The sequence below is a fragment of the Coregonus lavaretus genome (genome assembly GCF_964263955.1).
Source record: "Coregonus lavaretus genome assembly, contig: HAP1_SCAFFOLD_6366, whole genome shotgun sequence".
NCBI classification, from domain to species: domain Eukaryota; kingdom Metazoa; phylum Chordata; class Actinopteri; order Salmoniformes; family Salmonidae; genus Coregonus; species Coregonus lavaretus.
This window is the reverse complement of record NW_028163116.1, coordinates 5,001-28,585: the sequence shown is the minus strand read 5'-3', so window position 1 is coordinate 28,585 and position 23,585 is coordinate 5,001. Positions and strand designations below refer to the sequence as shown.

Here is a 23,585-nt window from a genome sequence, read left to right as displayed (position 1 = left end):
CATGTGACAAATAACATTTGATTTGATTTGACAGCACAAACTGATCAAGGACCAGGCTATTCTCTGTGTTCTCTTCTCTGTGTTCTATTCTCTGTGTTCTCTTCTCTGTGTTCTCTTCTCTGTGTTCTATTCTCTGTGTTCTATTCTCTGTGTTCCATTATCTGTGTTCCATTATCTGTGTTCTATTCTCTGTGTTCTATTCTCTGTGTTCTCTTCTCTGTGTTCTATTCTCTGTGTTCTCTTCTCTGTGTTCTCTTCTCTGTGTTCTATTCTCTGTGTTCTATTCTCTGTGTTCCATTATCTGTGTTCCATTATCTGTGTTCTATTCTCTGTGTTCTATTCTCTGTGTTCTCTTATCTGTGTTCCATTATCTGTGTTCTATTCTCTGTAAATCTATCTGACAGGCTGAACGCTCACCTCTCGAACTTGGCGAGTACGTCAGCCACGATGACTCTGCTCTCCACAGCCCGGTCCATAGCGTTGTTGTGTTCAAACAGGGCAAACATGTTTCTACTGTCCTCCATGGCCAGGCCTCGGATCAACTTCTCCACCACCTGGGGACAGGCAGGACAGAGGGACAATAAGACATCTGACTAAACCTAACCACCTGGACACCGCAAAGCACACAGAGATACTTAAAGGGGCAATCTGGGATTTAAAAAACAACTAAACTGACACCCCGCCACTAAACAGCTGAGGGAGGGGGGTGGAGAAGGGGGTGGAGAAAGTTGATGTATGGATTGCCCCTGGCAAAAATTCCTGTATTTTTACAGCTACTACTCCTTGTGGAAAACATACTTTTTCTTGTATAATCCACAGAACTGGACATACGACAGAACAGCGCGTCAGAGCAGAGCAGCATTAGTTACCTCTCCGGCGGTGGTGTGTGAGTTGATGGAGATCTTGCAGGATCCTCCTCCGTGGCAATAGACCGTAGTAGCCATTTCCTGCCTGGTCAGTAGGGCTACGATCTCCTCCTGAGACGGAACATACTCCCTGACCTTGGTCCTCTTCAGAGACTCACCTATGAAATGGGCAAACATGTCCACCTCTGTTCCAGGAAACTGCTCCTTCACCCTGGAGAAGAACACACAAACAGGCAGAGGGTTACTGAGGTGGAGGATGAGCATACAAATCAATCATAGAAAATACGGCACTTTTTACTAGAAGCTATAGGAAGGGAACACATTCTGCTAACTAGAAGCTATAGGAAGGGAACACATTCTGCTAACTAGAAGCTATAGGAAGGGAACACATTCTGCTAACTAGAAGCTATAGGAAGGGAACACATTCTGCTAACTAGAAGCTATAGGAAGGGAACACATACTGCTAACTAGAAGCTATAGGAAGGGAACACATTCTGCTAACTAGAAGCTATAGGAAGGGAACACATTCTGCTAACTAGAAGCTATAGGAAGGGAACACATTCTGCTAACTAGAAGCTATAGGAAGGGAACACATTCTGCTAAATAGAAGCTATAGGAAGGGAACACATTCTGCTAACTAGAAGCTATAGGAAGGGAACACATTCTGCTAACTAGAAGCTATAGGAAGGGAACACATTCTGCTAACTAGAAGCTATAGGAAGGGAACACATTCTGCTAACTAGAAGCTATAGGAAGGGAACACATTCTGCTAACTAGAAGCTATAGGAAGGGAACACATTCTGCTAACTAGAAGCTATAGGAAGGGAACACATTCTGCTAACTAGAAGCTATAGGAAGGGAACACATTCTGCTAACTAGAAGCTATAGGAAGGGAACACATTCCTCTTGAGGCTCTGAGAATAACATTGATGTTGAATTTGAACACGGACACGTGTTCCCACTATTAAAACCTACCCGTTTTGAGGATAACACAGTGCCACCGACGCGGCCTGCTCCCGAGGACTGTGTGCTCTCGTTCTGCGTTCCCGATGTGAGTAAGACATTAAAGCGCGTTAACCCTTACAAGGCTGCCGGCCCAGACGGCATCCCTAGCCGCGTCCTCAGAGCATGCGCAGACCAGCTGGCTGGATTGTTTACGGACATATTCAATCTCTCCCTATCCCAGTCTGCTGTCCCCACTTGCTTCAAGATGGCCACCATTGTTCCTGTACCCAAGAAAGCAAAGGTAACTGAACTAAATGACTATCGCCCTGTAGCACTCACCTCTGTCATCATAAAGAAGCTAGTTGCTTCGAGAAGCTAGTTAAGGATCATATCACCTCTACCTTACCTGTCACCCTAGACCCACTTCAATTTGCATACCGCCCCAATAGATCCACAGATGATGCAATCGCCATCGCACTGCATGCTGTTCATTGACTATAGCTCAGCATTCAACACCATAGTACCCTCCAAGCTCATCATTAAGCTCAAGGACCTGTGTCTGAACCCCGCCCTGTGCAACTGGGTCCTGGACTTCCTGATGGGCCGCCCCCAGGTGGTGAAGGTAGGAAACAACATCTCCACTTCGCTGATCCTCAACACTGGGGCCCCACAAGGGTGTGTGCTCAACCCCCTCCTGTACTCCCTGTTCACCCATGACTGCGTGGCCAAGCACGCCTCCAACTCAATCATCAGGTTTGCAGATGACACAACAGTAGTAGGCCTGATTACCAACAATGACGAGACAGCCTACAGGGAGGAGGTGAGGGCTCTGGGAGTGTGGTGCCAGGAAAATAACCTCTCCCTCAACGTCAACAAAACAAAGGAGATGATCGTGGACTTCAGGAGACAGCAGAGAGAGCATGCCCCTATCCACATCGACAAGACCGCAGTGGAGAAGGTGAAAAGCTTCAAGTTCCTCGGCGTACACATCACCCACAATCTTCAGGAGGCTGAAGAAATCGGCTTGGCCCCTAAGACCCTCACAAACCTTTACAGATGCACCATTGAGAGCATCCTGTCGGGCTGTATCACCGCCTGGTACGGCAACTGCACCGCTCGCAACCACAGGGCTCTCCAAAGGGTGGTGTGGTCTGCCCAACGCATCACCGGGGGCAAACTACCTGCCCTCCAGGACACCTACAGCACCCAATGTCACAGGACGGCCAAAAAGATAATCAAGGACATCAACCACCCGAGCCACGGCCTGTTCACCCCGCTATCATCCTGAAGGCGAGGTCAGTACAGGTGCATCAAAGCTGGCACAGAGAGGCTGAAAAACACCTTCTATCACAAGGCCATCAGACTGTTAAATAGCCACCACTAGCCGGCTACCCCCCGGCTACTCAACCCTGCACCTTAGAGGCTGCTGCCCTATGTACATAGACATGGAATCACTGGCCACTTTAATAATGGAACACTGGCCACTTTAATAATGTTTACATACAGTTTTACTCATTTCATATGTATATACTGCATTCTCTACTGTATTCTAGTCAATGCCATTCCGACATTGCTCATCCTAATATTTATGTATTTCTTAATTCCATTCTTTTACTTTTAGATGTGTGTGTATTGTTGTGAATTGTTAGATACTACTGCACTGTTGGAGCTAGGAACACAAGCATTTCGCTACACCCGCAAAACATCTGCTAAATATGTGTATGTGACCAATAACATTTGATTTGATTTGATAAGTGTAAGAAATAGACTACTGGGGTATTCAATAAATAAGTTGTTTCATCTAACATTTCCAAGCAAGAATGCATGATTCCATATATTTTGATGTGCAACCTAATCCACTGATTGTCATGAATTTTGGGTTGACAATTAGACTATAGTTAACTCCAAAAAGTTTTGGGACACTGTAAAGTCCATGGAGAATAAGAGCACCTCCTCCCAACTGCCCACTGCACTGAGGCTAGGAAACACTGTCACCACGATAAATCTACAATAATCGAGAATTTCAACAAGCATTTTGCTACGGCTGGCCATGCTTTCCACCTGGCTACCACTACCCCGGCCACCAGCTCTGCACCCTCCGCTGCAACTTGCCCATACCCCCCCTGCTTCTCCCTCACTCAAATTCAGACAGCAGATGTTCTGAAAGAGCTGCACAATCTGGACCCCTACAAATCAGCTGGGCTAGACAATCTGGACCCTTTCTTTCTAAAATTAGCAGCCGAAATTGTAGCAACCCCTATTACTAGCCTGTTCAACCTCTCTTTCGTATCATCTGAGATCTCCAGAGATTGGAAAGCTGCCGCGGTCATCCCCCTCTTCAAAGGGGGTGACACTCTAGATCCAAACTGTTACAGACCTATATCCATCCTGCCCTGCCTTTCGAAACTATTTGAAAGCCAAGTTAACAAACAGATCACCGACCATTTCGAATCCCACCGTACCTTCTCCGCTATGCAATCCGGTTTCCGAGCTGGTCATGGGTGCACCTCAGCCATGCTCAAGGTCCTAAACGATATTATTAACGCGATCGATAAAAGACAGTACTGTGCAGCCGTCTTCATCGACCTGGCCAAGGCTTTCGACTCTGTCAACCACCGCATTCTTATTGGCAGACTAAATAGCCTTGGTTTCTTTAATGACTGCCTCGCCTGGTTCACCAACTACTTCTCAGATAGAGTTAAATGTGTCAAATCGGAGGGCCTGTTGTCTGGACCTCTGGCAGTCTCTATGGGGGTGCCACAGGGTTCAATTCTCGGTCCGACTCTATTCTCTGTGTATATCAATGATGCCGCTCTTGCTGCTGGTGACTCTCAGATCCACCTCAACGCAGACAACACCATTTTGTATACATCTGGCCCTTCATTGGACACTGTGTTAACAAACCTCCAAACGAGCGTCAATGCCATACAACACTCCTTCCGTAGCCTCCAACTGCTCTTAAACACTAGTAAAACTAAATGCATGCTCTTCAACCGAACGCTGCTTGCACCCGCCCACCCGACTAGAATCATTACTCTCGGCGGGTCTGACCTAGAGTATGTGGACAACTACAAATACCTAGGTGTCTGGTTAGACTGTAAACTCTCCTTCCAGACTCACATTAAGCATCTCCAATCAAAAGTTAGATCTAGAATCGGCTTCCTATTTCGCAACAAAGCCTCCTTCACTCATGCTGCCAAACATGCCCTCGTAAAACTGACTATCCTACCGATCCTTGACTTCGGCGATGTCATTTACAAAATAGCCTCCAACACCCTACTCAGCAAATTGGATGTAGTCTATCACAGTGCCATCCGTTTTGTCACCAAAGCCCCATACACTACCCACCACTGTGACCTGTACGCTCTTGTTGGCTGGCCCTCACTACATATTCGTCGCCAAACCCACTGGCTCCAGGTCATCTATAAATCACTGCTAGGCAAATCCCGGTCTTATCTTAGCTCATTGGTCACCATAGCAACACCCACCCGTAGTCTGCGCTCCAGCAGGTATATCTCACTGGTCATCCCCAAAGCCAACACCTCCTTTGGCCGCCATTCCTTCCAGTTCTCTGCTGCCAATGACTGGAACGAATTGCAAAAATCTCTGAAGCTGGAGACTCTTATCTCCCTCACTAACTTTAAGCATCAGTTGTCAGAGCACCTTACCGATCACTGCACCTGTACACAGCCCATCTGAAATTAGCGCACCCAACTACCTCATCCCTATATTGTTATTTATTTTGCTCATTTGCACCCCAGTTTCTCTATTTGCACATCATCTTCTGCACATCTATCACTCCAGTGTTAATACTCAATTGTAATTATTTTGCACTATGGCCTATTTATTGCCTTACCTCCATAACTTGCTACATTTGCACACACTGTATATAGATTTTCTGTTGTATTTTTGACATTATGTTTTGTTTTACCCCATATGTAACTCTGTGTTGTTGTTTTTATCGCACTGCTTTGCTTTATCTTGGCCAGGTCGCAGTTGTAAATGAGAACTTGTTCTCAACTGGCTTACCTGGTTAAATAAAAAAATAAAAAAAATAGATAAATCATATTTGACAGTCAAAAAAGGACTCCAGAATTTCCAGATTTTTTTTGTTCAATAGAGATGAATTACATACATCTTTATGTACACTAACTAATATCATAGGCTAATTAAGTTGGGATTCACCACCTGAGGAAGTGGAAACATGAATTACAGTAAATATAATACGCACTGCTAGTAGCCATGCATTCATCCAACAGTAAGTTGAATGTCCTAAAGAAACGTGCAGTTATAGGAGTCCTATAGTGGCTTGTGAAAGTATTCACCCCACTTGCCATTTTTCCTATTTTGTTGCCTTACAACCTGGAATTTTTGGGGGGTTGTATCATTTGATTAACACCACATGCCTACCACTTTGAAGATGCAAAATATTTTTTATCGTGAAACAAACAAGAAAATAAGACAACAAAACAGACAACTTGAGCGTGCATAACTATTCACCCCCACCAAAGTCAATACTTTGTAGAGCCACCTTTTGCAGCAATTACAGCTGCAAGTCTCTTGGGGTATGCCTCTATAAGCTTGGCACATCTAGCCACTGGGATTTTTGCCCATTCTTCAAGGCAAAACTGCTCCAGCTCCTTCAAGTTGGATGGGTTCCGCTGGTGTACAGCAATCTTTAAGTCATACCACAGATTCCCAATTGGATTGAGGTCTGGGCTTTGACTAGGCCATTCCAATATATCTTAATGTTTCCCCTTAAACCACTCGAGTGTTGCTTTAGCAGTATGCTTAGGGTCATTGTCCTGCTGGAAGGTGAACCTCCGTCCAAGTCTCAAATCTCTGGAAGACTGAAACAGGTTTCCCTCAAGAATTTCCCTGTATTTAGCGCCATCCATCATTCCTTCAATTCTGACCAGCTTCCCAGTCCCTGCCGATGAAAAACATCCTCACAGCATGATGCTGCCACCACCATGCTTCACTGTGGGGATGGTGTTCTCAGGTTGATGAGAGGTGTTGGGTTTGCTCCAGACATAGCGTTTTCCTTGATGGCCAAAAAGCTCAATTTTAGACTCATCTGACCAGAGTACCTTCTTCCATTTGTTTGGGGAGTCTCCCACATGCCTTTTGGCAAACACCAAACGTGTTTGCTTATTTTTTTTATTTAAGCAATGGCTTTTTTCTGGCCACTCTTCCGTAAAGCCCAGCTCTGTGGAGTGTACGGCTTAAAGTGGTCCTATGGACAGATACTCCAATCTCCGCTGTGGAGCTTTGCAGCTCCTTCAGGGTTATCTTTGGTGTCTTTTTTGCCTCTCTGATTAATGCCCTCCTTGACTGGTTCGTGAGTTTTGGTGGGCGGCCCTCTCTTGGCAGGTTCGTTGTGGTGCCATATTCTTTCCATTTTTTAATAATGGATTTAATGGTGCTCCGTGGGATGTTCAAAGTTTCTGATATTTTTTTATAAACCAACCCTGATCTGTACTTCTCCACAACTTTGTCCCTGACCTGTTTGGAGAGCTCCTTGGTCTTCATGGTGCCCCTTGCTTAGTGGTGTTGCAGACTCTGGGGCCTTTCAGAACAGGTGTTTTGAAACAAGTTATTTTTTTAATTTCACTTCACCAATTTGGACTATTTTGTGTCTGTCCATTACATGAAATCCAAATAAAAATCCATTTAAATTACAGGTTGTAATGCAACAAAATAGGAAAAACGGCAAGGGGGATGAATACTTTTGCAAGGCGCTGTACAGGCCAGTGCGCATTTTTCACGTGCGCCGCTCCATATCTCAAAGCCAATTTAAGTCATATCAAATATCTTGGTTTTAAAATAGTTGCTATTGAGCTGAATTTTGAGAGTTGAGAAAAAATATATACCTACAGAAAGCTGAGACCCTCCTCTCTTCAACAGGGACAAGGGGATGAAGCGTCCAACGCTGTGTTTTCCCAGCAATTGCGTTTTGAAATGTTATATGCATAGAACTTGAGGTAAAAGTACCTTTTAAGGTGGAACTTGTGGTAAAAGTACCCTTTGAGGTGGAACCTGAGGTAAAAGTACCCTTTAAGTTGGAACTTGTGGTAAAAGTACCTTTTACGGTGGTACTTGAGGTAAAAGTACCTTTTAAGGTGGAACCTGAGGTAAAAGTACCTTTTAAGGTGGAACCTGAGGTAGCGCACGATGCCCCGGCTGGGCAGGAAGGTACAGCTCATACAGGTGAGGAGGTGCCAGTGGGCACGATTGGCTGAGCTGTTGGGCTGAGGCACGTGATTGGTCTGTTTGATGAGCTGGCAGTAGACCTCGTCTCGGAGCAGGCGCAGGTCGTGGCAGGTCTGGAGGATGCCCTGGATGATCGGGACCGGGTCGGACACTGCCTCCATCTCCTGCAGAGAGTTGAAGATCTTCACTGCCTCGTCCTGCAGGCTGGCATAGCCCTTCTCCTTTTGGACTGTGGAGAGAGGGAGGGGAGAGAGAGAGAGAGAGAGAGAGTGAAAGAGAAAGAGAGAGTTACGGTGGTCACTGCTTTACGCATTTAATTTCTAGCAGAATGGTTGATACAATTGTAGTCAACTATATGCTTGAGACCCTTTGCTCCACTAGGAGCTAAAATAAGTAAATCAAGTCCTTGCAGTGTAAAATATAAACTAGCTGTAGTCTTATAGGTGAACAACTCACGGTGGATGTTGACCTCCCCGTAAGGTAGAGGCAGCAGGGGGGAGTGGAGGGGGTGCTGGGTATATCTGAGGATAGGGTTCCTCCAGTACATCTGTTCCACAGCCTCCACGTTCAGACTGCTCTCCTGGGGGGGACAAAGGTCAGGGGTTACAGGTCAAAAGTCAGAGGTATGCCTCTATTTCCTTCATCATCACTAGCATCTCTTGAGCCTGGTCCCTCTCTCTGTAGGCACAATATAACAATGACATAGAAGTTGGCAAGATAGGACAAACAGATCTGGGACCAGGCTTCATCTGACATAAAATGACCACATCTCAGTATGCAGGCTGGTGATTGGCTGTACCTTGATGTCCCTGATGAGTTGCTGTGTGGGTGTCTCTATGGGAACCTTGCTGTCGATAACCCCCTGCATGGCCGACGCCCAGCGCATAGCCTCGTTCAGTAGTTTGGTGTAGAGGTGGTACGAGTGTTTACGGCCGTGGACGACGATGCTCCAGTAACCTGGGGGGGAGAGACAGGAAGGAAGTTTAAGATTTTGCATCACAAAAAAAAAATGGCACCCTTTTTCCTATGTAGTTCACTATTTTGACACATACTGAGTGATTCAAGTAGCATTCAAGTAGTAGGATAGCACAGCATTCTTAGGGTGATATATATCTACAGTGCCTTCGGAAAGTATTCAGACCCCTTGACTTTTTCCACATTTTGTTAAGTTACAGCCTTATTCTAAAATTCATTAAATCGTTTTTTCCCCTCATCAATCTACACACAATACCCCATGATGTCAAAGCAAAAACAGTTTTTTAGAAATGTTTGCAAATGTATTAAAAATAAAAAACGGAAAAATCACATTTACATACGTTTTCAGACCATTTACTCAGTACTTTGTTGAAGCACCTTTGGCAGCGATTACAGCCTCGAGTCTTCTTGGGTATGATGCTACAAGCTTGGCACACCTATTTGGGGAGTTTCTCCCATTCCTCTCTGCAGATCCTCTCAAGATCTGTCAGGTTGGATGGGGAGCGTCGCTGCACAACTATTTTCAGGTCTCTCCAGAGATGTTTGATCAGGTTCAAGTCCGGGCTCTGGCTCGGCCACTCAAGGACATTCAGAGACTTTGTCCCGAAGCCACTCCTGCGTTGTCTTGGCTGTGTGCTTAGGGTTGTTGTGCTGTTGGAAAGTGAACCTTCGCCCCAGTCTGATGTCCTGAGCGCTCTGGAGCAGGTTTTCATCAAGGATCGCTCTGTACTTTGCTCCGTTCATCTTTCCCTCGATCCTGACTAGTCTCCCAGTCCCTGCCGCTGAAAAACATCCCCACAGCATGATGCTGCCACCACCATGCTTCACCATAGGGATGGTGCCAGGTTTTATCCAGACGTGATGCTTGGCATTCAGGCCAAAGAGTTCAATCTTGGTTTCATCAGACCAGAGAATCTTGTTTTTCATGGTCTGAGAGTCTTTAGGTGCCTTTTGGCAAACTCCAAGTGGGCTGTCATGTGCCTTTTACTGAGGAGTGGCTTCCGTCTGGCCACTTCACCATAAAGGCCTGATTGGTGGAGTGCTGCAGAGATGGTTGTCCTTCTGGAAGGTTCTCCCATTTCCACAGAGGAACTCTAGAGCTCTGTCAGAGTGACCATCGGGTTCTTGGTCACCTCCCTGACCAAGGCCCTTCTCCCCCGTTTGCTCCATTTGGCCGGGTGGCCAGCTATAGGAGGAGACTTGGTGGTTCCAAAGTTCTTCCATTCAAGAATGATGGAGGCCACTGTGTTCTTGGGGACCTTCAATGCTGCAGACATTTTTTTCTCGGAGCTCCAAGGACAATTCCTTCGACCTCATGGCTTGGTTTTTGCTCTGACATGCACTGTCAACTGTGGGACCTTATATAGACAGGTGTGTGCCTTTCCAAATCATGTCCAATCAATTGAATCTACCACAGAGGACTCCAATCAAGTTGTAGAAACATCTGAAGAATGATCAATGGGAACAGGATGCACCTGAGCTCAATTTCGAGTCTCATAGCAAAGGGTCTGAATACTTATGTAACTAAGGTATTTCTGTTTTTTACTTTTAGTGAATTAGCAAAAGTTTCTAAAAACCTGTTTTCGCTTTGTTATTACGGGGTATTGTGTATAGACTGCTGAGGATTTTTATTTATTTAATCCATTGTAGAATAAGGCTGTAACGTAACAGAATGTGGAAAAGGTCAAGGGGTCTGAATACTTTCCGAAGGCACTGTATATATGTGATGATATGGTGGACAGATACATACTTGATGGAATGCATTAGCCTGGTCCCAGATGTGTTTGTGTTGTCTTGACAACTCCTATGGTCATTGTGACTAATAGGAGATGGCAAGACAGCAAAAACACATCTGGGACCAGGCTAGAAATGCATTGTGCAGCACAGACCACTACTCTCCTAAATGGAACCTTACTGCCTACATAGCACACTACTTTTGACCAGAGTCGTATTCTCTGTCTCTACCTACCTGTGTCCTTGAAGACCTTCTCGTCGGGCTGGACCACAGAGCAGAGACTGTTGAGGACCAGGGTCCCCAGCTTGGACATACTGCGCTCTGAAGACTTGTAGTAGTCCAGAGAGTTCGAGGTTAAAACAAACCATCTCTTCTTCAGCTTCAGATTAGTGCTCTTAGCCCTGATCTCCTTGTGTAGCCAACCTGGGAAGAGAGAGAGAAGGGTTAACTATGAGGACACTAAGGTTATGTCCCGTACTGAGAACAGACCACAAACTGACTGTAGAAATAATGATACAGTATATTACATTTACATTTACATTTTAGTCATTTAGCAGACGCTCTTATCCAGAGCGACTTACAGTTAGTGAATACATTTTTTTTTTTTTATACTGGCCCCCCGTGGGAATCGAACCCACAACCCTGGCATTGCAAATGCCATGCTCTATCAACTAAGCTACATCCCTGCCGGCCATTCCCTCCCCTACCCTGGACGACGCTGGGCCAATTGTGCGCCGCCCATGAGTCTCCCGGTCACGGCCGGCTGCGACAGAGCCTGGATTCGAACCAGGATCTCTAGTGGCACAGTTAGCACTGCGATGCAGTGCCTTAGACCACTGCGCCACTCAGGAGACATTGGCATATCTATTATAAGATAATCTTTTTCAAAAGGGTAACTCCACTTTTTGCTCAAGTACTGCCCAGTGTAATATCACCTTACAGACACCATACAGGTAATTATGGGTCAGAATGGATACAGGTAAGAATGGATACAGGTACGTATGGGTAAGAATGGATACAGATAAGAATGGATACAGGTAAGAATGGATAAGAATGGATACAGGTTTGTATGGATAAGAATGGATACAAGTACGTATCGATAATGGATACAGGTACGTATGGATAAGAATGGATACAGATAAGAATGGATACAGGTAAGAATGGATAAGAATGGATACAGGTACGTATGGGTAAGAATGGATACAGGTAAGAATGGATAAGAATGGATACAGGTAAGAATGGATAAGAATGGATACAGGTAAGAATGGATAAGAATGGATACAGGTAAGAATGGATAAGAATGGATACAGGTAAGAATGGATAAGAATGGATACAGGTAAGAATGGATAAGAATGGATACAGGTTGTATGGATAAGAATGGATACAAGTATGTATCGATAAGAATGGATACAGGTACGTATGGGTAAGAATGGATACAGATAAGAATGGATACAGGTAAGAATGGATAAGAATGGATACAGGTTTGTATGGATAAGAATGGATACAAGTACGTATCGATAATGGATACAGGTACGTATGGATAAGAATGGATACAGATAAGAATGGATACAAGTACGTATCAATAAGAATGGATACAGGTACGTATGGGTAAGAATGGATACAGGTAAGAATGGATAAGAATGGATACAGGTAAGAATGGATAAGAATGGATACAGGTAAGAATGGATAAGAATGGATACAGGTAAGAATGGATAAGAATGGATACAGGTAAGAATGGATAAGAATGGATACAGGTAAGAATGGATAAGAATGGATACAGGTTGTATGGATAAGAATGGATACAAGTATGTATCGATAAGAATGGATACAGGTACGTATGGGTAAGAATGGATACAGATAAGAATGGATACAGGTAAGAATGGATAAGAATGGATACAGGTTTGTATGGATAAGAATGGATACAAGTACGTATCGATAATGGATACAGGTACGTATGGATAAGAATGGATACAGATAAGAATGGATACAGGTAAGAATGGATAAGAATGGATACAGGTTTGTATGGATAAGAATGGATACAAGTACGTATCGATAAGAATGGATACAGGTTCGTATGGATAAGAATGGATACAGGTAAGAATGGATACAGGTAAGAATGGATACAGGTACGTATGGATAAGAATGGATACAGGTAAGAATGGATACAGGTAAGAATGGATACAGGTACGTATGGGTACAGGTGAGTATGTCACTAACCTCTGACGAGGAAATCCTGTCCGTCTATTCTGGCGTCTCCTTTAGGTTTCTGCAGCAGGCCGATCCAGTGGTGCATCTCTTCAGGCATCTCAGTGTTGCAGTGGATAACACGGTTAGCAGTGATGATAACAAACGAGTTGGGTCTGTCTGGGTTGTCTGAGGCGCACACAGAGTCGATCAGTCCAACATCCACAGTTCCCTGCAAATATATTTTGAATACAGAATATTGTCATATTGTCAAACATCATGAACACTGCAAGTCTGTAACTCCTAGAGATGGCGATTGATTGATCGACAGTATGGTGGATAATTAATTAATTAGTCATGCTATCCCGTGTTTTACTACTTAGAGAATTGTCTCTGGTTATATGCTAGTGTTTCTAACCTGATACAAACTTGTCTTTGTGTGACTTAGTCATAAGACTGGGCGTATAGCTAAGATCCGTTTGGGTGTGACTGCAGCATGGGAGACATCCCGTGGTTTTACTATCTGCAGGAAGTCAGCTGAATGGAAACTTGCAGGAAGGAGCACATTATAGTGTGAGCTGTGACAAATATAGTTAGACGGTTGAGCCCTCGTGCTATCAACCTCGGGCTATCTTAATCTGCACAGACAAACCAATCGCCTTTTAACCTATGTTCCGCCCCTGTTTCCACATATCTACTAACTGCCACGTAGACAAAAGAGGTGGTACTCGGGCCTACCGAGTGGCGCAGTGGTCTAAGGCACTGCATCGCGGTGCTAGCTGTGCCACTAGAGATCCTGGTTCGAATCCAGGCTCTGTCGTAGCCGGCCGCGACCGGGAGACCCATGGGGCGGCGCACAATTGGTCCAGTGTAGGGGAGGGAATGGCCGGCAGGGATGTAGCTCAGTTGGTAGAGCATGGCGTTTGCAACGCCAGGGTTGTGGGTTCGATTCCCACGGGGGGCCAGTATGAAAAATTAAATAACGTATGCACTCACTAACTGTAAGTCGCTCTGGAAAAGAGCGTCTGCTAAATGACTAAAATGTAAATGTAAAATGTACTCTTTCTATAAAAGCTGAGAGACAACTCTATTCGTTGGGCTTTTCAACTCTGAACTATTTAAGTGATTGTTGATTGCTCAATTTTTGCAAATTCTATAATAAAGTTGGTGTTTGAAGAAATCTACAGTCTCTCTTCTTCTGGTTAGAATTTCCACCACAACAGACAGACAGATCGACAGACAGACAGAAATGTGTTGTTGTTGTCGCTGTTAATTTCATAATTTATACAGTGGGGAGAACAAGTATTTGATACACTGCCGATTTTGTAGGTTTTCCTACTTACAAAGCATGTAGAGGTCTGTAATTTTTATCATAGGTGCACTTCAACTGTGAGAAACTTGCAATAAAATGCAAATGAATTACTTAAAAATCATACAATGTGATTTTCTGGATTTTTGTTTTAGATTCCGTCTCTCACAGTTCTTAATTTTGAAGAAATTAATTTGTTCAAAACTGTTCAACTATTGTCTTTCTCTCTCTTTGAGTCAACTACTCACCACATTTTATGCACTGCAGTGCTAGCTAGCTGTAGCTTATGCTTTCAGTACTAGATTTATTCTCTGATCCTTTGATTGGGTGGACACAGGAGGCTTTTGAGGGGAAAATGGCCAGAATGGAGCAAATGGAATGGCATCAAACCCCTGGAAACCATGTGTTTGATGTATTTGATACCATTCCACTTCTCCCGCTCCAGTTTTTACCACAAGCCTGTTCTCCCCAATTAAGGTGCCACCAATCTCCTGTGGTGGACAACATGTCATTTCATGGTGCAAGAGCTCTGATAGGTTGGAGGACGACCTCCGGAAGTCGTCATAATTACTGTGTAAGTCTATGGAAGGGCGTGAGAAACATGAGCCTCCTATGTTTTGTATTGAAGTCAATGTACCCAGAGGAGGACGAAAAATAGCTGTCCTCCGGCTACACCATGGTGCTACCCTACAGAGGGTTGTTGAGGCTACTGTAGACCATTGCAAAACAGTGTGCTTTAATCAGTTATTTGGTGACATGTGAATATATTTAGAATAGTTTTATCTAAAAAGGATCACTTATAATATTTCACTGTTTTTATTCCTCCCCTTCCTCCTCTGAGGAGCCTCCCCTGATGTGATGGAGGGGATACTGACCACAGCGTTCTTGGGGTTTGCCTGCTCATGGTGTATCTCCATCAGCTGTTCTGGACTGGCACTGTGGACACGACTCAGCACGTTGAACCAGCCACTAGAGGGAGAGAATGAGGAGGAGAGAGGTAAGGATTCCACAGAGCAATACACTGGTGGACCACTAGGGGGAAATACAACATCTATACACTGGTGGACCACTAGGGGGTAATACAACATCTACACAACACTGGTGGACCACTAGGGGTAATACAACATCTATACATTATTTTCATAGCAGCATCAAAGGCCCATCTACCAGCTACTAACAGACCCATCTACCAGCTACTAACAGACCCATCTACCAGCTACTAACAGACCCATCCACCAGCTACTAACAGACCCATCTACCAGCTACTAACAGACCCATCTACCAGCTACTAACAGACCCATCCACCAGCTACTAACAGACCCATCCACCAGCTACTAACAGACCCATCTACCAGCTACTAACAGACCCATCCACCAGCTACTAACAGACCCATCCACCAGCTACTAACAGACCCATCTACGAGCTACTAACAGACCCATCTACCAGCTACTAACAGACCCATCTACCAGCTACTAACAGACCCATCAACCAGCTACTAACAGACCCATCCACCAGCTACTAACAGACCCATCTACCAGCTACTAACAGACCCATCTACCAGCTACTAACAGACCCATCAACCAGCTACTAACAGACCCATCCACCAGCTACTAACAGACCCATCCACCAGCTACTAACAGACCCATCTACGAGCTACTAACAGACCCATCTACCAGCTACTAACAGACCCATCTACCAGCTACTAACAGACCCATCTACCAGCTACTAACAGACCCATCAACCAGCTACTAACAGACCCATCTACGAGCTACTAACAGACCCATCTACCAGCTACTAACAGACCCATCAACCAGCTACTAACAGACCCATCTACGAGCTACTAACAGACCCATTTACCAGCTACTAACAGACCCATCTACCAGCTACTAACAGACCCATCTACCAGCTACTAACAGACCCATCTACCAGCTACTAACAGACCCATCAACCAGCTACTAACAGACCCATCTACCAGCTACTAACAGACCCATCCACCAGCTACTAACAGACCCATCCACCAGCTACTAACAGACCCATTCACCAGCTACTAACAGACCCATCTACCAGCTACTAACAGACCCATCTACCAGCTACTAACAGACCCATCCACCAGCTACTAACAGACCCATCCACCAGCTACTAACAGACCCATTCACCAGCTACTAACAGACCCATCTACCAGCTACTAACAGACCCATCTACCAGCTACTAACAGACCCATCCACCAGCTACTAACAGACCCATCCACCAGCTACTAACAGACCCATCCACCAGCTACTAACAGACCCATCCACCAGCTACTAACAGACCCATCCACCAGCTACTAACAGACCCTCTATCTACTCTGTGTAAATGGCATGTGTCTAACAGACTGCTGTCTGATTCTATAGTTCCATGGTGTTGTAGATTAGACCCTGGACAGAAGAGGGCTAGACCCTGGACAGAAGAGGGCTAGACCCTGGACAGAAGAGGGCTAGACCCTGGACAGAAGAGGGCTAGACCCTGGACAGAAGAGGGCTAGACCCTGGACAGAAGAGGGCTAGACCCTGGACAGAAGAGGGCTAGAGTCTGGACAGAAGAGGGCTAGAGTCTGGACAGAAGAGGGCTAGAGTCTGGACAGAAGAGGGCTAGAGTCTGGACAGAAGAGGGCTAGACCCTGGACAGAAGAGGGTTAGAGTCTGGACAGAAGAGGGCTAGACCCTGGACAGAAGAGGGCTAGACCCTGGACAGAAGAGGGCTAGACCCTGGACAGAAGAGGGCTAGACCCTGGACAGAAGAGGGCTAGAGTCTGGACAGAAGAGGGCTAGACCCTGGACAGAAGAGGGCTAGAGTCTGAACTAGGGCTGTGGTGGTCATGACATGTTGTCAGCCGGTTATTGTCATGCAAAAGCCTGCTGGTCTCATGGTAATTGACTGTAAATTAACATAAACATGTTTGGCATCTCCAGGCTCCACTCATACAAGCCTCTGATGCATATGATAGCTGTCCTCCGGCCACAGCATGGTGCTACCCTAGAGCTACCCTAGAGCATGGTGCTACCCTAGAGTGTGCTGCGGAGGCTACTGGAGACCATTGCAAAACAGTGTGCTTTAATCAGTTATTTGGTGACGTGAATATATTTAGAATAGTTTTATCTAAAAAGGATCACTTTTAATATTTCACTGTTTTTATTCCTCCTCTGAGGAGCCTCCACTGATGTGATGGAGGGGATACTGACCACAGCGTTCTTGGGGTTTGCCTGCTCATGGTGTATCTGCATCAGCTGTTCTGGACTGGCACTGTGGACACGACTCAGCAAAGAAAAAGCCATATCTCAGACTGCCCATCTTAATCTTTTCTTTTTATTGGCCAGTCTGAGATATGGCTTTTTCTTTGCAACTCTGCCTAGAAGGTCAGCATCCCGGAGTCGCCTCTTCACTGTTGACGTTGAGACTGGTGTTTTGCGGGTACTTTTTAATGAAGCTGCCAGTTGAGGACCTGTGAGGCGTCTGTTTCTCAAACTAGACACTCTAATGTATTTGTCCTCTTGCTCAGTTGTGCACCGGGGCCTCCCACTCCTCTTTCTATTCTGGTTAGAGACAGTTTGCGCTGTTCTGTGAAGGGAGTTATACACAGCGTTGTACGAGATCATCAGTTTCTTGGCAATTTCTCGCATGGAATAGCCTTCATTTCTCAGAACAAGAATAGACTGATGAGTTTCAGAATAAAGTTATTTGTTTCTGGCCATTTTGAGCCTGTAATCGAACCCAGAATTGCTGATGCTCCAGATACTCAACTAGTCTCAAGAAGGCCAGTTTTATTGCTTCTTTAATCAGCACAACAGTTTTCAGCTGTGCTAACATAATTGCAAAAGGGTTTTCTAATTATCAATTTGCCTTTTAAAATGATAAACTTGGATTAGCAAACACAACGTGCCATTGGAGCACAGGACTGATGGTTGCTGATAATGGGCCTCTGTACGCCTATGTAGATATTCCATTAAAAATCAGCCATTTCCAGCTACAATAGCCATTTACAACATTAACAATGTCTACACTCTATTTCTGATCAATTTTATGTTATTTTAATGGACAAAAAATTGCTTTTCTTTCAAAAACAAGGACATTCCTAAGTGACCCCAAACTTTTGAATGGTAGTGTATATATATATATATATATATATATATATATATATATATGGGCTGCATGATGCGATTATAGGCTATTGATGACTTGAGAAAGTCGCAAAAAAAAGTGTGCTCTGTTCCTTGCCTCAGGCTGTACACGCTGTTCTCTCATCAAGTGATCATATTATCACCCATCAGACTTTTCTCAATTTAATCTTGTCTTTACTAATATGTACAATTAGTTTAGATTTAGAATGGCCCATTATCAAATGGGCAGGACCAGGGGCAGGGGAAATCTGGCTCCTGAGTGGTGCAGTGGTCTAAGGCGCTGCATCGCAGTGCAAACTGTGCCACTAGAGATCCTGGTTCGAATCCAGGCTCTGTCGCAGCCGGCCGCGACCGGGAGACTCATGGGCGGCGCACAATTGGCCCAGCGTTGTCCAGGGTAGGGGAGGGAATGGCCGGCAGGGATGTAGCTCAGTTGATAGAGCATGGTGTTTGCAACACCAGGGTTGTGGGTTCGATTCCCACGGGGGGCCAGTATAAAAAAATATGTATTCAGTAACTGTAAGTCGCTCTGGATAAGAGCGTCTGCTAAATGACTAAAATGTAAATGTAAAACCGACTTGTCATCCGTATGTACTGGAGAAGCGAATGGAGGCCACATAATTTTAATTCAGGTTTTTTTTTCGGCCTTGGGCTCATATACAGGCCCTTGCTTATGCATAAGCTGTAATATCCGTAAGGGTGTTTTGAATGAATCATTACCTTAGAAAGCGCTGTCCATTTCATTGTTAGGCTTTGAAACAACATCCCCAACAACCATGTTTTACACTGTTCTTTCTTCAAATCTTTCTTCAATCACATACTGTTTTGATTATGTGTTTGATTTGATTTTCAATTGCATTTGTAGTGATGACAGAGTGGTCAGAGGGACAATAGAGCCCTGAGTACCGGGCCATTAGGACCTGATGGTTAGAGGGACAATAGAGCCCTGAGTACCAGGCCATTAGGACCTGATGGTTAGAGGGACAATAGAGCCCTGAGTACCAGGCCATAAGGACCTGATGGTCAGAGGGACAATAGAGCCCTGAGTACCAGGCCATTAGGACCTGATGGTTAGAGGGACAATAGAGCCCTGAGTACCAGGCCATTAGGACCTGATGGTTAGAGGGACAATAGAGCCCTGAGTACCAGGCCATTAGGACCTGATGGTTAGAGGGCCAATAGAGCCCTGAGTACCAGGCCATTAGGACCTGATGGTTAGAGGGCCAATAGAGCCCTGAGTACCAGGCCATTAGGACCTGATGGTTAGAGGGACAATAGAGCCCTGAGTACCAGGCCATTAGGACCTGATGGTTAGAGGGACAATAGAGCCCTGAGTACCAGGCCATTAGGACCCGATGGTTAGAGGGACAATAGCCCTGAGTACCAGGCCATCAGGACCAGATGGTTAGAGGGACAATAGAGCCCTGAGTACCAGGCCATTAGGACCTGATGGTTAGAGGGACAATAGAGCCCTGAGTACCAGGCCATCAGGACCTGATGGTTAGAGGGCCAATAGAGCCCTGAGTACCAGGCCATCAGGACCTGATGGTTAGAGGGACAATAGAGCCCTGAGTCCCAGGCCATCAGGACCTGATGGTCAGAGGGCCAATAGAGCCCTGAGTACCAGGCCATTAGGACCTGATGGTTAGAGGGCCAATAGAGCCCTGAGTACCAGGCCATCAGGACCTGATGGTCAGAGGGACAATAGAGCCCTGAGTCCCAGGCCATCAGGACCTGATGGTCAGAGGGCCAATAGAGCCCTGAGTACCAGGCCATTAGGACCTGATGGTTAGAGGGCCAATAGAGCCCTGAGTCCCAGGCCATCAGGACCTGATGGTCAGAGGGCCAATAGAGCCCTGAGTCCCAGGCCATCAGGACCTGATGGTTAGAGGGACAATAGAGCCCTGAGTCCCAGGCCATCAGGACCTGATGGTTAGAGGGACAATAGAGCCCTGAGTACCAAGCCATTAGGACCTGATGGTTAGAGGGACAATAGAGCCCTGAGTCCCAGGCCATCAGGACCTGATGGTTAGAGGGACAATAGAGCCCTGAGTCCCAGGCCATCAGGACCTGATGGTTAGAGGGCCAATAGAGCCCTGAGTACCAGGCCATCAGGACCTGATGGTCAGAGGGCCAATAGAGCCCTGAGTACCAGGCCATTAGGACCTGATGGTCAGAGGGCCAATAGAGCCCTGAGTACCAGGCCATCAGGACCTGATGGTAGTTAGTGAGTTGGGTAGGCTACGAGGAGATTACCGTGACTCAACAGTCATGTAGAATATTACTGCGGTAATGAATCATGACTGCCGGTGTGCTGTCGTAGTCTGAACCTACCTGGCGTCTTCAGGAGTCTCTGCACCTACCTGGCGTCTTCAGGAGTCTCTGAACCTACCTGGCGTCTTCAGGAGTCTCTGAACCTACCTGGCGTCTTCAGGAGTCTCTGAACCTACCTGGCGTCTTCAGGAGTCTCTGCACCTACCTGGCGTCTTCAGGAGTCTCTGAACCTACCTGGCGTCTTCAGGAGTCTCTGAACCTACCTGGCGTCTTCAGGAGTCTCTGAACCTACCTGGCGTCTTCAGGAGTCTCTGAACCTACCTGGCGTCTTCAGGAGTCTCTGAACCTACCTGGCGTCTTCAGGAGTCTCTGAACCTACCTGGCGTCTTCAGGAGTCTCTGAACCTACCTGGCGTCTTCAGGAGTCTCTGAACCTACCTGGCGTCTTCAGGAGTCTCTGCACCTACCTGGCGTCTTCAGGAGTCTCTGAACCTACCTGGCGTCTTCAGGAGTCTCTGAACCTACCTGGCGTCTTCAGGAGTCTCTGCACCTACCTGGCGTCTTCAGGAGTCTCTGCACCTACCTGGCGTCTTCAGGAGTCTCTGCACCTACCTGGCGTCTTCAGGAGTCTCTGCACCTACCTGGCGTCTTCAGGAGTCTCTGCACCTACCTGGCGTCTTCAGGAGTCTCTGAACCTACCTGGCGTCTTCAGGAGTCTCTGAACCTACCTGGCGTCTTCAGGAGTCTCTGAACCTACCTGGCGTCTTCAGGAGTCTCTGCACCTACCTGGCGTCTTCAGGAGTCTCTGAACCTACCTGGCGTCTTCAGGAGTCTCTGAACCTACCTGGCGTCTTCAGGAGTCTCTGCACCTACCTGGCGTCTTCAGGAGTCTCTGCACCTACCTGGCGTCTTCAGGAGTCTCTGAACCTACCTGGCGTCTTCAGGAGTCTCTGAACCTACCTGGCGTCTTCAGGAGTCTCTGAACCTACCTGGCGTCTTCAGGAGTCTCTGAACCTACCTGGCGTCTTCAGGAGTCTCTGAACCTACCTGGCGTCTTCAGGAGTCTCTGCATAGATGTGGTAGGTTCTCTCTTCAGTCACGATGTTCAGAGCATTCTCCTTCGCATGGTTATCCACTATGTCCCTGTAGACAGTGGGATGGGGACACCACAGGTTAGAGACAGGTTATCCACTATGTCCCTGTAGACAGTGGGATGGGGACACCACAGGTTAGAGACAGGTTATCCACTATGTCCCTGTAGACAGTGGGATGGGACCACAGGTTAGAGACAGGTTATCCACTATGTCCCTGTAGACAGTGGGATGGGGACACCACAGGTTAGAGACAGGTTATCCACTATGTCCCTGTAGACAGTGGGATGGGGACACCACAGGTTAGAGACAGGTTATCCACTATGTCCCTGTAGACAGTGGGATGGGGACACCACAGGTTAGAGACAGGTTATCCACTATGTCCCTGTAGACAGTGGGATGGGGACACCACAGGTTAGAGACAGGTTATCCACTATGTCCCTGTAGACAGTGGGATGGGGACACCACAGGTTAGAGACAGGTTATCCACTATGTCCCTGTAGACAGTGGGATGGGGACACCACAGGTTAGAGACAGGTTATCCACTATGTCCCTGGGACAGTGGGATGGGGACACCACAGGTTAGAGACAGGTTATCCACTATGTCCCTGTAGACAGTGGGATGGGGACACCACAGGTTAGAGACAGGTTATCCACTATGTCCCTGTAGACAGTGGGATGGGGACACCACAGGTTAGAGACAGGTTATCCACTATGTCCCTGTAGACAGTGGGATGGGGACACCACAGGTTAGAGACAGGTTATCCACTATGTCCCTGTAGACAGTGGGATGGGACACCACAGGTTAGAGACAGGTTATCCACTATGTCCCTGTAGACAGTGGGATGGGACACCACAGGTTAGAGACAGGTTATCCACTATGTCCCTGTAGACAGTGGGATGGGGACACCACAGGTTAGAGACAGGTTATCCACTATGTCCCTGTAGACAGTGGGATGGGGACACCACAGGTTAGAGACAGGTTATCCACTATGTCCCTGTAGACAGTGGGATGGGGACACCACAGGTTAGAGACAGGTTATCCACTATGTCCCTGTAGACAGTGGGATGGGGACACCACAGGTTAGAGACAGGTTATCCACTATGTCCCTGTAGACAGTGGGATGGGGACACCACAGGTTAGAGACAGGTTATCCACTATGTCCCTGGGACAGTGGGATGGGGACACCACAGGTTAGAGACAGGTTATCCACTATGTCCCTGTAGACAGTGGGATGGGGACACCACAGGTTAGAGACAGGTTATCCACTATGTCCCTGTAGACAGTGGGATGGGGACACCACAGGTTAGAGACAGGTTATCCACTATGTCCCTGTAGACAGTGGGATGGGGACACCACAGGTTAGAGACAGGTTATCCACTATGTCCCTGTAGACAGTGGGATGGGACACCACAGGTTAGAGACAGGTTATCCACTATGTCCCTGTAGACAGTGGGATGGGGACACCACAGGTTAGAGACAGGTTATCCACTATGTCCCTGTAGACAGTGGGATGGGGACACCACAGGTTAGAGACAGGTTATCCACTATGTCCCTGTAGACAGTGGGATGGGGACACCACAGGTTAGAGACAGGTTATCCACTATGTCCCTGTAGACAGTGGGATGGGGACACCACAGGTTAGAGACAGGTTATCCACTATGTCCCTGTAGACAGTGGGATGGGGACACCACAGGTTAGAGACAGGTTATCCACTATGTCCCTGTAGACAGTGGATGGGGACACCACAGGTTAGAGACAGGTTATCCACTATGTCCCTGTAGACAGTGGGATGGGGACACCACAGGTTAGAGACAGGTTATCCACTATGTCCCTGTA

The 23,585-nt window shown here is 46.5% G+C and overlaps 1 pseudogene across 1 annotated transcript in view; it reads right to left on the bottom strand.

Moving 5' to 3' along the window:
- Positions 1 to 413: 413 nt before the first annotated feature.
- Positions 414 to 23,585, bottom strand: part of LOC311118459 (unconventional myosin-X-like) — a 26,124-nt pseudogene continuing 2,952 nt past the window's right edge. The window contains exons 3-11 of the transcript XR_014615626.1: positions 21,702 to 21,797; positions 15,103 to 15,196; positions 12,952 to 13,150; positions 10,969 to 11,157; positions 8,824 to 8,981; positions 8,481 to 8,604; positions 7,956 to 8,253; positions 870 to 1,077; positions 414 to 554 (exon numbers count right to left, since the gene is read on the bottom strand). The product of XR_014615626.1 is annotated as an unconventional myosin-X-like (transcript). The remainder of the gene's footprint in view (positions 555 to 869; positions 1,078 to 7,955; positions 8,254 to 8,480; positions 8,605 to 8,823; positions 8,982 to 10,968; positions 11,158 to 12,951; positions 13,151 to 15,102; positions 15,197 to 21,701; positions 21,798 to 23,585) is intronic.